Raw genomic sequence first — 11771 nt, forward strand, 5'->3', positions numbered from 1 at the left:
GACCTTGTCTCAAAGCAAGAAGCAATAGTTGGGCCCTGGTCACTCATGCCTGCCTATAATCCTAGCTACTCAGCAGGCTGAGATCTGAGGATTATGGTTCCAAGTCAGCCCAGGCAGACAAATCTGTGAGAGTTCTATTTCCAAATAATAGGCAAAAAGCCGAAAGTGGAGGTTTGTCTCGTGGTAGAACGCCAGTTGTGAGCAAAAGAACTGAGTAAAAGGCCCTGAGTTCAAGCCCCAGTACTGATAATACACATGTGTGCTTGTATGTGCTAGTGTGCACATGCATACACAGAAAAACAACAAAAACCACCAGGAACTGCAGGTTGTATACATTTATTTATTGATTTTATCTGAAACAGTATCTGACGGTGTAGCCTAGGCAGTCTTTGAAAACTTGAGGTTGTCCTGAGGGATTGAGTAGCCCTACATCCCATCTCTGCCTCCAGCTCTGGGGTTGCTCATACAGTGACGTCATTGCTGGACTCTCACTTGACGTTGAATGCTCTTTATTGTGTACAGGCAACTCCAACACGTTCTGGAGTCCGGCAGACAGTAAGAGATGGAAAAGATGTTAGAAATAATTTGGGTTTAATGTACAGCTCACACAACATATCGTGGCTTAATTGGAAATAGAACCAGGAGAGAGCCAAGCCTAGCAGCAGAACAAAGATGGCCTAAAATGATAATTTTCTCACCGTTTCATGACAAGTTCCTGTGTCATTAGTGACCGAGTATTGTACTCTAAAGTACCTTGCATGGTACTTTTGCTGTTAAATACAGAGTAATGTTTTAGGATTTAAAGGATAATGTGAAAACATTGTTTAGTTGAGAATAATATTATATTTATTTCTGTCTTATGGGAAGGAGCTAGGTGCAGGACAAATCTGGGTTACTGGTGCAATGGGTATATAAAAAGATTTTGGAATGGGAAAGATAAGATGGAGGGAATTAACAGAAGGCTGCAGATGGTGGCTTAGTGCTTTGGAACAAGTCCATCAGTCCCTGCTGTCCAATCTAGTGTAAGGGTCCATCTGGAGCTTCCCTGAGCGCAAGGATGTGATGTAATGCGCGTCGGATTTGAGCATAGGTTTCCCTGCAAGTCATTACCGTCGATCACATACTTGAAATGTTAGCTGTAAGACAAGATAGGGAAATCCAAAGGCTGACATTAGGCTTTCCATTTATCTTGTAAATTCCAGACCACTGCTAAGTACATGTCAAAATTTAAAACAGCCTTCTCTTGAAAAAGAAGTTCATTAGAAACTTGTCAAGGTTGTGGCAGGTTGTGAAGGCTGATGCAGGAACAAAACAACATTGAGAAAACAAAAGCAAGACATCAGTGGAGGTTTATGGTTAGGTTGAGTCTGTAGAGTAGGCAGGGCCCATGCACATGCAGGTGTGTGTTGCATGGCAGTACTGTGGTCTAGAATGGCCTGGTGGTGGTCTTGCTCCACTGGGTTGGTACTCTACCATAGCCAGCTACAGCCAGCTTTTGCTACCTATTTGGAGATCCAGTCTTAGACTTCTCTCTGATCTAGCTTTGAACCTAGATTCTCTCATCTCTAAGTAGCTAGGAGTTTTTGGTTGTCGATGGATTCATTGCTTTGGTTTGGTGCTCAGCCACTCGAACCATACCCACTCTTTTTTGGGTTAATTTCGCGATGGTCACCTGTATTTGCCTGCCTGCTGGGGACTGGCTCCGTCCTCAGATCTCAGCCTCCAAGTCGACTGGATTATAGATGTGAACCACCAGTGTTGGCTAGTACTGGTGTTCTTACCTATTATAACTAGAAATGCGGAGGCGTAAACATTTGCTTCTGCAAAATACAAGTACTGGGCCTCACCATTGGATCTTAACAATGTGATTAAGTTTGTAACATCCCCTCCCTTCCTCCCTCCCCCCTCTTTGTAGTGCTGGGAATTGAACCCAGGGCCTTCTGCATATTAAGTATACATTCTCCTACCAAGCTACATTCCCAGCCCCTGATGTTTAGTTTCTGAAATGTGCCTATTGACAGTTTTTTTTGTTTTGTTTTTGGTCGGTTGTGGGGCTTGAACTCTGGGCTTGGGCGCTGTCCCTGCGCTCCAGAGCTCAAGGCGAGCACTCTACAGCTTGAGCCACAGTTCCGCTTCCGGTTTTCTAGTGGTTTATTGGAGATGAGAGTCTCACAAACTTTCCTGCCCAGGCTGGCTTTGAACTGTGATCCTCAGATCTCAGCCTCCTGAGTAGCTAGGATTACAGGTGTGAGCCACTGGTGCCCGGCTACATTGTCTCTTATTTGGGGCCTAAGGAATTTTAGTATGATGGTCAGTTAACTCATTTAGTACTAACTTGTACTGGTGCCTACAGAATGTGGAGTCTTTCCATGCTGTCTAGACTGGCAACTTGAATTTCTAGGTTGGAGTGACCCTTCTGCTTTGGCTCTTGAATAGCTGGGACTACCGACGAATGTCATAATGCCTGGCTAAAGGTACAACTTAACTGAATTTTGCCAGTCCCGAGGCTTGAACTCAGGGCCTGGGCACTGTCCCAGAGCCTCTTTATTTTTTTGTTTTTTTGGGTCCAGTCATGGGGCCTGAACTCTGGGTCCCTCAGCTATTCAGATCAAGGCTAGTGCTCTACCACTTGAGCCACAGCGCCACTTCTGGCTTTTTTCTTTTTGCTTATGTGGTGCTAGGAATCGAACCCAGGGCCTCATGCATGCAAGGCAAGCTACTCTTCCACTGAGCCACCTTCCCAGCTACCCCCCCCCCCCCGCCCAGCTTCTTTTAGCACTCTACACCACATGAGCCACAGCACCCCTTTGGCTTTTTCTGTGTATGTGGTACTGAGAAATTGAACCCAGGGCTTCATGAATGCTAGGCAAGCACTCTGCCACTGAGCCACAGTTCCATCCTAGCTTTTTTCTGGTTAATTGGAGGTAAGGCTCTGATTTTAGGTGCTTCGCCACTCTGCGTCTCACTCATGTCCCGGGCTTTATAAAGCTCTTGCCTCCTTTCTAGACAAACCCTCCTGGATGAAGGAGACATCTGTCCTGCCTACCACGCTCATGCTCACATCCACCACACATGCAGACAGGCTCCAGCTCCAGGAGCTCTGGAGGCCCTCCTCCCCCAGACTTTGATCTGTGATCCTCAGACCACACTGCCAGGCCCCCAGAGCCCAGCTCACGTTCTGGAGCAGAGCCTTCCCAAGAAACCATGCAGGTGGGTTTCTCCAGAAGTGACCCTGCCTCTCTGCAACTGAGTTCCCTGCTCCTCCTGCATGTCTTCCCTCCCTTCCTCATCTGGCATGTGTATCCTAGCCCTTTGTTCTTCACAACCCTCCAGCAGTCAGTTTACTCTCAGCCCTGGTAGTTGATCACATTTGGTTGTCTCTGGCCGGCTCCCTCTTCCCTCACTTCCTAGCTCCTGTCTTCAAGCTATGATTGATTAGCCTTCCCTGTTACTTGGCCTGCTCTCTGGGCAAGGCTGCTGCTTCAGATTTTAATACCCGGGATTAAAAAACCCCACGCCTGCATGATACCGTTTGTTGGTATTGGAGCTTCAAGTCAGGGCCTCACACTCTTGCTTGGCAAGCCTGGCACTCTACAACTTGAGCCACACCTCCACTTCCATCTTCTTGCTTATTAATTGAGGATAAGAGTCTGATGGACTTTTTTGTCTGGGCTGGCTTTGAACCAGGATCCTCAGATGTCAACCTCCTTAGTTGTTAGTATTTCAGGTGTGAGCCACTGGCGCTCAGCTGAGTGTCCTATCTTAAGACTTTTGTGTTACTCCTTAGTGTTACAGGTGAAAGAAAGTATCTGTTTTGGGAGAGGGCTTGAGGAGGAGCAGGCCCACATGGGAAGGAAGGGATAAGAATACCTGTTTAACTTGAAAAGAACATACTGAGCACAGTTCAGGATGACTTCCCATTATTGACGTTGTGGATGTGAAAACTCACCCACAGAGCTGGATAGGTGATCTAGTTTGGGAGTAGGCCCGATGTATTAGTTGGTGAAATGGAGTGTACATTTTCATTTTAAAAGACCAGTCACTCATTAGCCTCTGTGGGATCTTGTCATGAACAACCATGAATCAGAATTAGAGCTTACTGATTCTTCAAGGGATGTGAAGGACTCATTTTTTTATATAAACTTTCCCCAAGTTTTTTTTCCCTTCAACATCAGACAACCAATTGAAAACTTAAAAGACAAAACTGTAGACCAGATCTTACGTTTCTGCTTGCTAGTCTCTTGCAGTCTCTTATGCATCTGATGACTTTGATTAGTTGAACAATAAAATCTCTTGAAGTTTTGAGATTCTGTGATTAGGAATGCCAGCTCATGAACCGGAACTTACTGTTTTCTTTGGTGCCAATCCTGGGGCTTAAACTCAGGGCCTGGATGCTGTCCCTGAGCTTTTTCACTCAAGGCTAGCCCTCTACCACTTGAGCCATAGCTCTACTTCTGGGGGGGTTTTTTTGGTGCTTAATTGGAGAAAAGTATCTAACTTTCCTGCCTGGGCTGGCCTGAGAGGTCATTTTTCTTTTAATCCATTAAAATTCTAGAAAGGTCACAGATATGTTCTCCCTATAATAGATTCATTAGCTCTTTTTCACCCTCAAGAAACTAACAACTTAATCCATCTCAATCCAGCAAAATAGTGATTTCTTTTTTCTCCTGGTTGTCACATGCCGTTAGATTATAAATACCTTGCTGGTGTGTAGTTATTAAATCTGATGTTCAGAACCTCCAGTAATAACTTAGATCAGGCCGGAGCATAAGTTTATTTATTTACTTAGTTTTTTTTTATTTTTTGTCGGTTATGGGGCTTGAACTCTGGGCCTGGGCGCTGTCCCTGAGCTCTTCAGCTCAAAGCTAGTGCTCTATCTCTTGAGCCACAATGCCACTTCCGGCCTTTTTCTTTTCTGTGGTGCTGAGGATTTGAACCCAGGGCCTCATGCGTGTGAGGCAAGGACTCCACCACTGAGCCACCTTCCCAGCCTGGGAGCATAAGTTTTAACAGTAATCTTCAAAGGGAACCGTACACCCGAAGTAAATTCTAGCTTCTTCACTCTGTCATATTGTACTTAATTGCAGGTAAAGGTCAATTTGGCTTTAAAAGTTTTCTGCACAATAATACAACATATTATTATTGTGTAACAGTAACTTTAATACATAATATTTTATTTTGATTGGTTGTACAGCTTGAACACAGGGCCTGAGTGCTGTCCCTGAGCTGCTCTTGCTCAAGGCTAGTGCTCTATCTCTTTAAGCCACAGCCCCACTTCTCACTTCTTTGGTAGTTTAGTGGAAATGACTTTCACAGAGCTTTTTTGCCAGGACTGGCTTTGAACCGCAATCCTCAAGATCTCAGCCTCCTGAGTAGCTAGATTGTGGGCGTGAGCCACTCGTGCCCGACTTAATGAAGGTCTCTTTCATGCTGCTTGCTTGTTCCTGAACATGCAGTTTTAGTAAACTTGCTTTACTATTCTTTTATCACATGCTGACTGCATGATGAAGATTCACTATTCTTTGGATAGCTGTTTTCAAGGCTGGCATTTATACCACAGTCAATTCTGATAACATTTTTTTTCAATTGGAAATGCCTTATGTGCTGATGTATGAATTCATAGTCTGTGTTGACTGAGTGTCATCATCAGTAAAGCTCCCCAGCAGAGAAGTCCTGTGGAGCCAGCCAGGGTTAGTCCTCTGTTAGGACTAGTTGTGTAAACAATGACAGCTGGGCTCCCCAGCAGAGAGGTCCTGTGGAGCCAGCCAGGGTTAGTCCTCTGTTGTGTAAACAATGACAGCTGGGAAGAGGAATTGAAATGATGGGCCTCCCATGTGATTTAACATCTGTCTGTCTGTCTGTCTGTCTGTCTCCCTCTCTTTCTCTCTCTTGATGGCAATGGATATTTCCTTAATTTGAGCATGAGCTTTGAGCTCCCGTACTTTCACTCAGTTCTGACTCAGCAGTCTTTAGTGGGCTGGGGGATTGAAGGAAGGAAGGGACTTTGTATTTAATTCCATCCCCAGAACTCAAATGAGCATTATTATTATTATTATTTATTATTATTATTGTTATTATTTCGGTCAGTCGTGGGCCTTGAACTCTGGGCCTGGGCAGTGTCCCTCAGCTCTTCAGCTCAAAGCCACAGCGCCACTTTTGGCTTTTTCTGCTTATGTGGTGCTGAGGAATCGAACCCAGGGCCTCATGCATACAAGGCAAGCACTCTACCACTGAGCCACCTTCCTAGCCCGGACAAGCAGTATTTTCTTAAGTTTGGACTTGGAGATAGAGAATAGAGGTCTGGGAAGGTGGAAACGTTTTCCTTAAAGTCCAAGTGACTTGGGAGGGACCAAACTAGGTCTCCTGTGACATGGTAGTATTAAGCTCCAGTTTGTGTGATGTGGGGTTTTGCAGAGTTTACTCCTAAAGTTTTCTGGTCTGGTGTTTGTGTGACAAGGAGATGGTGCACCTGTCTGTCAGACACTCTGCCTTCCTCTATTTCCCCTTCCCCCAGGCCTCCTAAATTAGATACATTCCCCTTCTCCTAGACATCTCCATCTCAGGGTCCCTTGACAGAGCAGTCATTTATCACATTGTCTCACCCAGGGTCTGGAGGGGCCGTCCCTTTGTTGCAGCCAGGCAGGATAATGCAGCTTAGACTCCAGCCAACTGCTGAGAGTCGCTGGACCCAGAGCAAATGTTGGAGAGGCCCCCTTTCATCTACGACTGCAGTTTCAACCTTCATTTTAAAACTGCAGCTTACTGGGTCTGTAATCACTCTGTACTAGAACACATACACTCTCAAAGATAATGTGGCTTATTTTTCCCCACAAGATTCTTTCTTGTATTTAGTCATTGTGATCTGGAAATGGAGTTTTATTCTTTCTTTGTATTCCTTTCTGTTCTGCAGGTGTAGGTTATTACAGGTTTGTAGCAGGAGTGCTTGCTTTTTTTGGGGGGGGTCCAGTCGCGGGCCTGAACTCTGGGCCTGGGCGCTGTCCCTCAGCTCAAGGGTAGCACTTTACCACTTGAGACACAGCGCCACTTCCGACTTTTCTTTCTGCTTATGTGGTGCTGAGGAATTGAACCCAGGGCCTCATGCATGCAAGGCAAGTGCTCTACCACTGAGCCACCTTCCCAGCCCGAGTGCTTGCTTTTATATGACATCTTATGGGTGCATTTTAACTTACCAAGGTATCCTTTCTTTTTATGTTGTTACAATGTTCATGATCAATAGAAATAATTGAACACTAAGAGACTTCTAAAATATTTTAAATCAAGCCCCATGGTTGGCACAAAAAAAGTTCTCATATGCTCACCTTTATAGTACAGCTAATTACTTACTCTTCCCTCTCCCTCCTCCGCCCCCGCCCCCCACAAAAAATAAAGGCTGAGCACTGAACTTGCCAGGCAAGTGCTCGTCCCGAGCTAGATACCCAATCCCCCAGTTACTTACTCTTTTTTGCCAATTACCTGAAAAAAAATTTTTTTTGGTTGCTCTTGGGGCCTGAACTCTGGGCGTGGGTGCTGTCCCTCAGCTCTTCAGTTCAAGGTGAGCGCACTACCACATGAGCCTCAGCCCCACCTCCAGCATTTTCTGCTTCTGTGGTACTGAGGAATTGAACCCAGGGCCTCATGCATGCAAGACAAGTGCTCTACCACTAAGCCACCTTACCAGCCGAATTACCTGAAAATTTAAAGTCTCCCCTCTCTTTTTTTTTTTGTTGGTTGTGGGTCTTGAATTCTGGGCTTGGGCACTGTCTCTGAGCTCTTCAGCTCAAGGAAAGTGCTCTACCATTTGAGCCATAGCACAACTTCTGGTTTTCTGGTGGTTTGTTGTTGGTTAGAGTCTCATGGGTAGAAAAGCCTTTCTTGCCTGAACTGGCTTTGGACTGCGATGCTCAGATCTCAGCCTCCTGAGTAGCTAGGATGACAAGCGTGAGCCACCAGTGACTGGCAAATCCTTCCCTGCCCTTTTTTAATTTTTGGTACATTGTGGGGCCTGAACTCTGGGCCTGGGAACTGTCCCTCAGCTTTTCAGCTCACGGCTAACACTCTACCACTTGAGCCAAAGTGCCACTTCTGGTTTTTTCTGTTTACGTGGTGCTGAGGAATCGAACCCAGGGGCGCATGCATGCAAGGCAAGCACTCTACCACGGAGCCACCTTCCCAGCCCCTTTTCTTTTCTCTTTTCTTTCCTTTTCTCTTCTTTTCCTTCCTTTCTCCCTCCCTCCTTCCCACCCCCTCCCTCCCTCCCTCCCTCCCTCCCTCCCTCCCTCCCTCCCTCCCTCCCTCCCTTCCTTCCTTCCTTCCTTCCTTCCTTCCTTCCTTCCTTCCTTCCTTCCTTCCTTCCTTCCTTTTGTGCCAGTCTTGGCTTGAACTCAGGGCCTAGGTACTGACCCTGGACCTTTTTTTTTTTTTTTTTTAGCACTTTACCACTTGCTTTTTTGATGGTTAACTGGAGATAGGAGTCTCAGAGGCTTTGCTTCCCTGGGGTGGCTTTGAATCATGATCCTCAGCTCTTAGCCTCCTGAATAGCTGGGATTACAGGAGTGAGCTGGTGCTTGGCTGACATAGAACTCTTAGGAAAAGATGGAAACTGCCTCAGATAAATGATGACTGTCTTTAGGACATACATGATATAAATGATGGAACTGAAATTTGTCTTGAGTCTAGGTCTGTCCTTATGCTCTCCAGGGCATACATAGTACGTTGTTGTCTGATGGTTGTCTCCTGACACTCTAGGGCTTCCCTTTTTTTTTTTTTTGGTGGTCCTGGGGCTTGAACTCTGGGCCTGAGTGCTGTCCCTCAGCTCTTCAGCTCAAGGCAAGCGCTCTACCACTTGAGCTACAGTGCCACTTCCGGTTTTCTGCTGGTTTATTGGAGAGAGGATTCTCATGGTCTTTCCTGCCCGGGCTGGCTTTGAACCGAGATCATCAGATCTCAGCCTCCTGAGTAGCTAGGAATACAGGCATGAGCCACCAGCGCCCGGCATTAGGGCTTCCCTTTTAATCTGGTACACGTCCTGTGTGTAGCTTTCCTTGTGAAGAAATAGAGAGTTTACGTAGCAAAAATGAGAAAAGGAAGAAAAATTTAAACTTTAATAGTTCTAATACTTGCGTGGCTGACTGTAGCTCTCAGATTCAAATGTCTTTTTGGGGTACGTTTACATTGAGTGTATTATGCACAGCAGTGAACCCAGCGAGCTTTGCCTTCACGCATCTGAATATGTCATTCCATATCTGTTGGCTGAAGAGTTTTGAGGAAAGAGAGTGGTAATGCAAATATCTCCAAAGTGCTGGAGGGGGTTAGGGTGAGGGGCACAGGTTTTGAACGCCAGAATAATTTTAGGTGTAGCAAGTTAATGGACTGAGAAGGGAGTCCAGGTGTAAGTCAAGGGAAATAGCGGGAATTGGAAATTTGTGGATACTAGATCATGAGGACCTTGTAAGCTCCGACAAGCTATTGCAAGTGGTGGCAATCATAAAGCAAGGGCCATTGAATATTTATAACATACAAAATGATCAAGATATTGGCAGACTTCCCAGAACAGCAGAAGAAAATCACATCAGAAGCACGTGTGTCTGTCTGTCCCATCACAGACGAGTAGGTTTCTCTATCCTGATCTGCCCTCTGGCATTCCCCACCCAGTGGGGGAAGTATTAAGGATGTTTATTTTCTGAAGCTTTAGTAAATAAGATACCTCACAAGTTTAAGGCATTTGGAGGCCTTTGGCGTCAAGTTGTGGAGGTGGGGAGCTCCCAGACTCCAAGCTGGCAAGCCTGTGATCCCAGGTCTCCTTGTGCAAACTCCCAGCCTCACCTGCTTCTCAGTGCCTTCAAACACCATCGAAACAGGGATTTAGGGACTAGGATCCCAACACATTTAACTGTAGCAGGGAGAAATGGTGGCATTGATTCACGGGGAGACAGGGTGAGGGAAGAGAGGGAGGGAGACACACTGAAATACACGGAGTGAGTTGGGGAGATAGGGTAAGGGCAATAACAGTGCTTTTGACCTGAGCCTCTACCACATGGGGGTAAGGTGCCCTTAGGTGAGAGGGAGAGGAATGCTTGTGATGTGATACCTGTTGTTTGTTTACCCTGTGTTTCCTGTCTCTGTAGATCAGCTGTGTGCCCTGTGCTATCTTCTTCCTCCTCTTGCATTCTGTAATGAAGTAGTACTTTTGCTCATTTCAGATGAGCATGTCTGATATCAGTGATGGTGGGAAATAAACTTATGAGAAGACCAATTAAAAATTGGAACAAGAGGGGCTGGGAAGGTGGCTCAGTGGTAGAGCGCTTGCCTTGCATGCCTGAGGCCCTGGGTTCGATTCCTCACTACCACATAAGCAAAAAGAAAAAAGCTGGAAGTGGCACTGTGGCTCAGGTGTTAGAGAACTAGCTTGAGCTGAAGAGGTAAGGGACAGCTCCCAGACCCATAGTTCAGGTCCTACAATGTGCAAAAATAAATTAAATAAATAAAGGACTTTCTTTTGTTTCAGCACTGGAGGAACTGGAAACAAAAGGCTGTTTGTAGAAGAAACAGTCCTCTTGTTGTGTTTTTATTGAAAATAGGTAGTGGAGTAGGTCTTCTGAGGAGCTTAAAAGAAAACAAGAAAGCAGAGAATAAGTGTTTCAGAAGCCATGGTGGTGAAATGCAGAAGGGAAGCATGCCATACACTTAACCTAACAATTTAGTTGGCATTTTGTATTTGGGAGAAAGAAAGGCAGGAGATGGGGAGCAGGTAATCCCAGTTACAAGAAGGCAGAGGAGAGACAGATGAAAGGGGGTGATTGGTTCAGTGTAACGGCTGAAGGCCCAGGAAGGCAGTTCATTGTTAAGTCCAGAACAAAGGCTGCTGTGGTACTGGCAAAGCCTTGCCTTTTCCTTTCCCTCCCTCCCTCCCTCCCTCCTTCCCTCCCTCCCTCCCTCCCTCCCTCCCTTCCTTCCTTTCTTGAATTCAGGGCCTGGGCACTGTCCCTGAGCTTCTTTTCCTCAAGGCTTGCACTCTACCACTTGAGCCACGGCACCACTTCCCATTTTTCCTGTGTTTGTGGTGCTAAGGAATCGAACCCAGGGCTTCCTGGATACTAGGCAAGCACTCTACCACTGAGCCACATTCCCATCACTTTTTCTTTTCTTTTCCTTTTTCTTTTTTTTTTCTTTCTGATTTCTATTCTAATTTCAGCACATCATGATTTTTCCCCCCTGAAATTCACAGGTAAGTACTGATGCAAGTCTGTAACTGTAGGGAGATGAGGGGCTCTTGCATTAAAAAGCTAATAAGACTCCATCTCAACCATTTCTTTGGCCTGGTGGCAGATGCTGGCAATATGAAGCCCAAGTAAGAAGATTGTTGCTCACGCCGGTCTAAACCCTATCTTGAAAGTAAACCAAGGCAGAAAAGGGGTTTGGGGCATGACTCAAGTAGAAGCGAACTTTCCTCACTAGCACGAGTTCAACCCCCAGTACCACCAAGCGGGGAAACGTCTTGTCTGGTTAAGGCCTTTGTCCATGGGAGCACTCAGCTTTAGTCAGTAAGAATGTTTGCATCAGCACTGAGTGCTCAGCAAATGTTGACTGACTAGCACCTTCCCTTGGTTGTGCAAAACCTGTTTAATGTGGTGCTGTGGCTCAAGCAGTAGAGCGCTCACCTTGAGCTGAGGAGCTCAGGGACAGTGCCAAGGCCCACGACTGACTAAAGAACAACAGTGAACAAACCTCCTGTCTATGTGCTGTGTACTTTGCCTTCTCTAGTCTTTCTTTCC

The sequence above is a fragment of the Dipodomys merriami genome, unplaced genomic scaffold (genome assembly GCF_024711535.1).
Source record: "Dipodomys merriami isolate MVZ:Mamm:240054 unplaced genomic scaffold, mDipMer1.0.p SCAF_1499, whole genome shotgun sequence".
Taxonomy (NCBI): Eukaryota; Metazoa; Chordata; class Mammalia; order Rodentia; family Heteromyidae; genus Dipodomys; species Dipodomys merriami.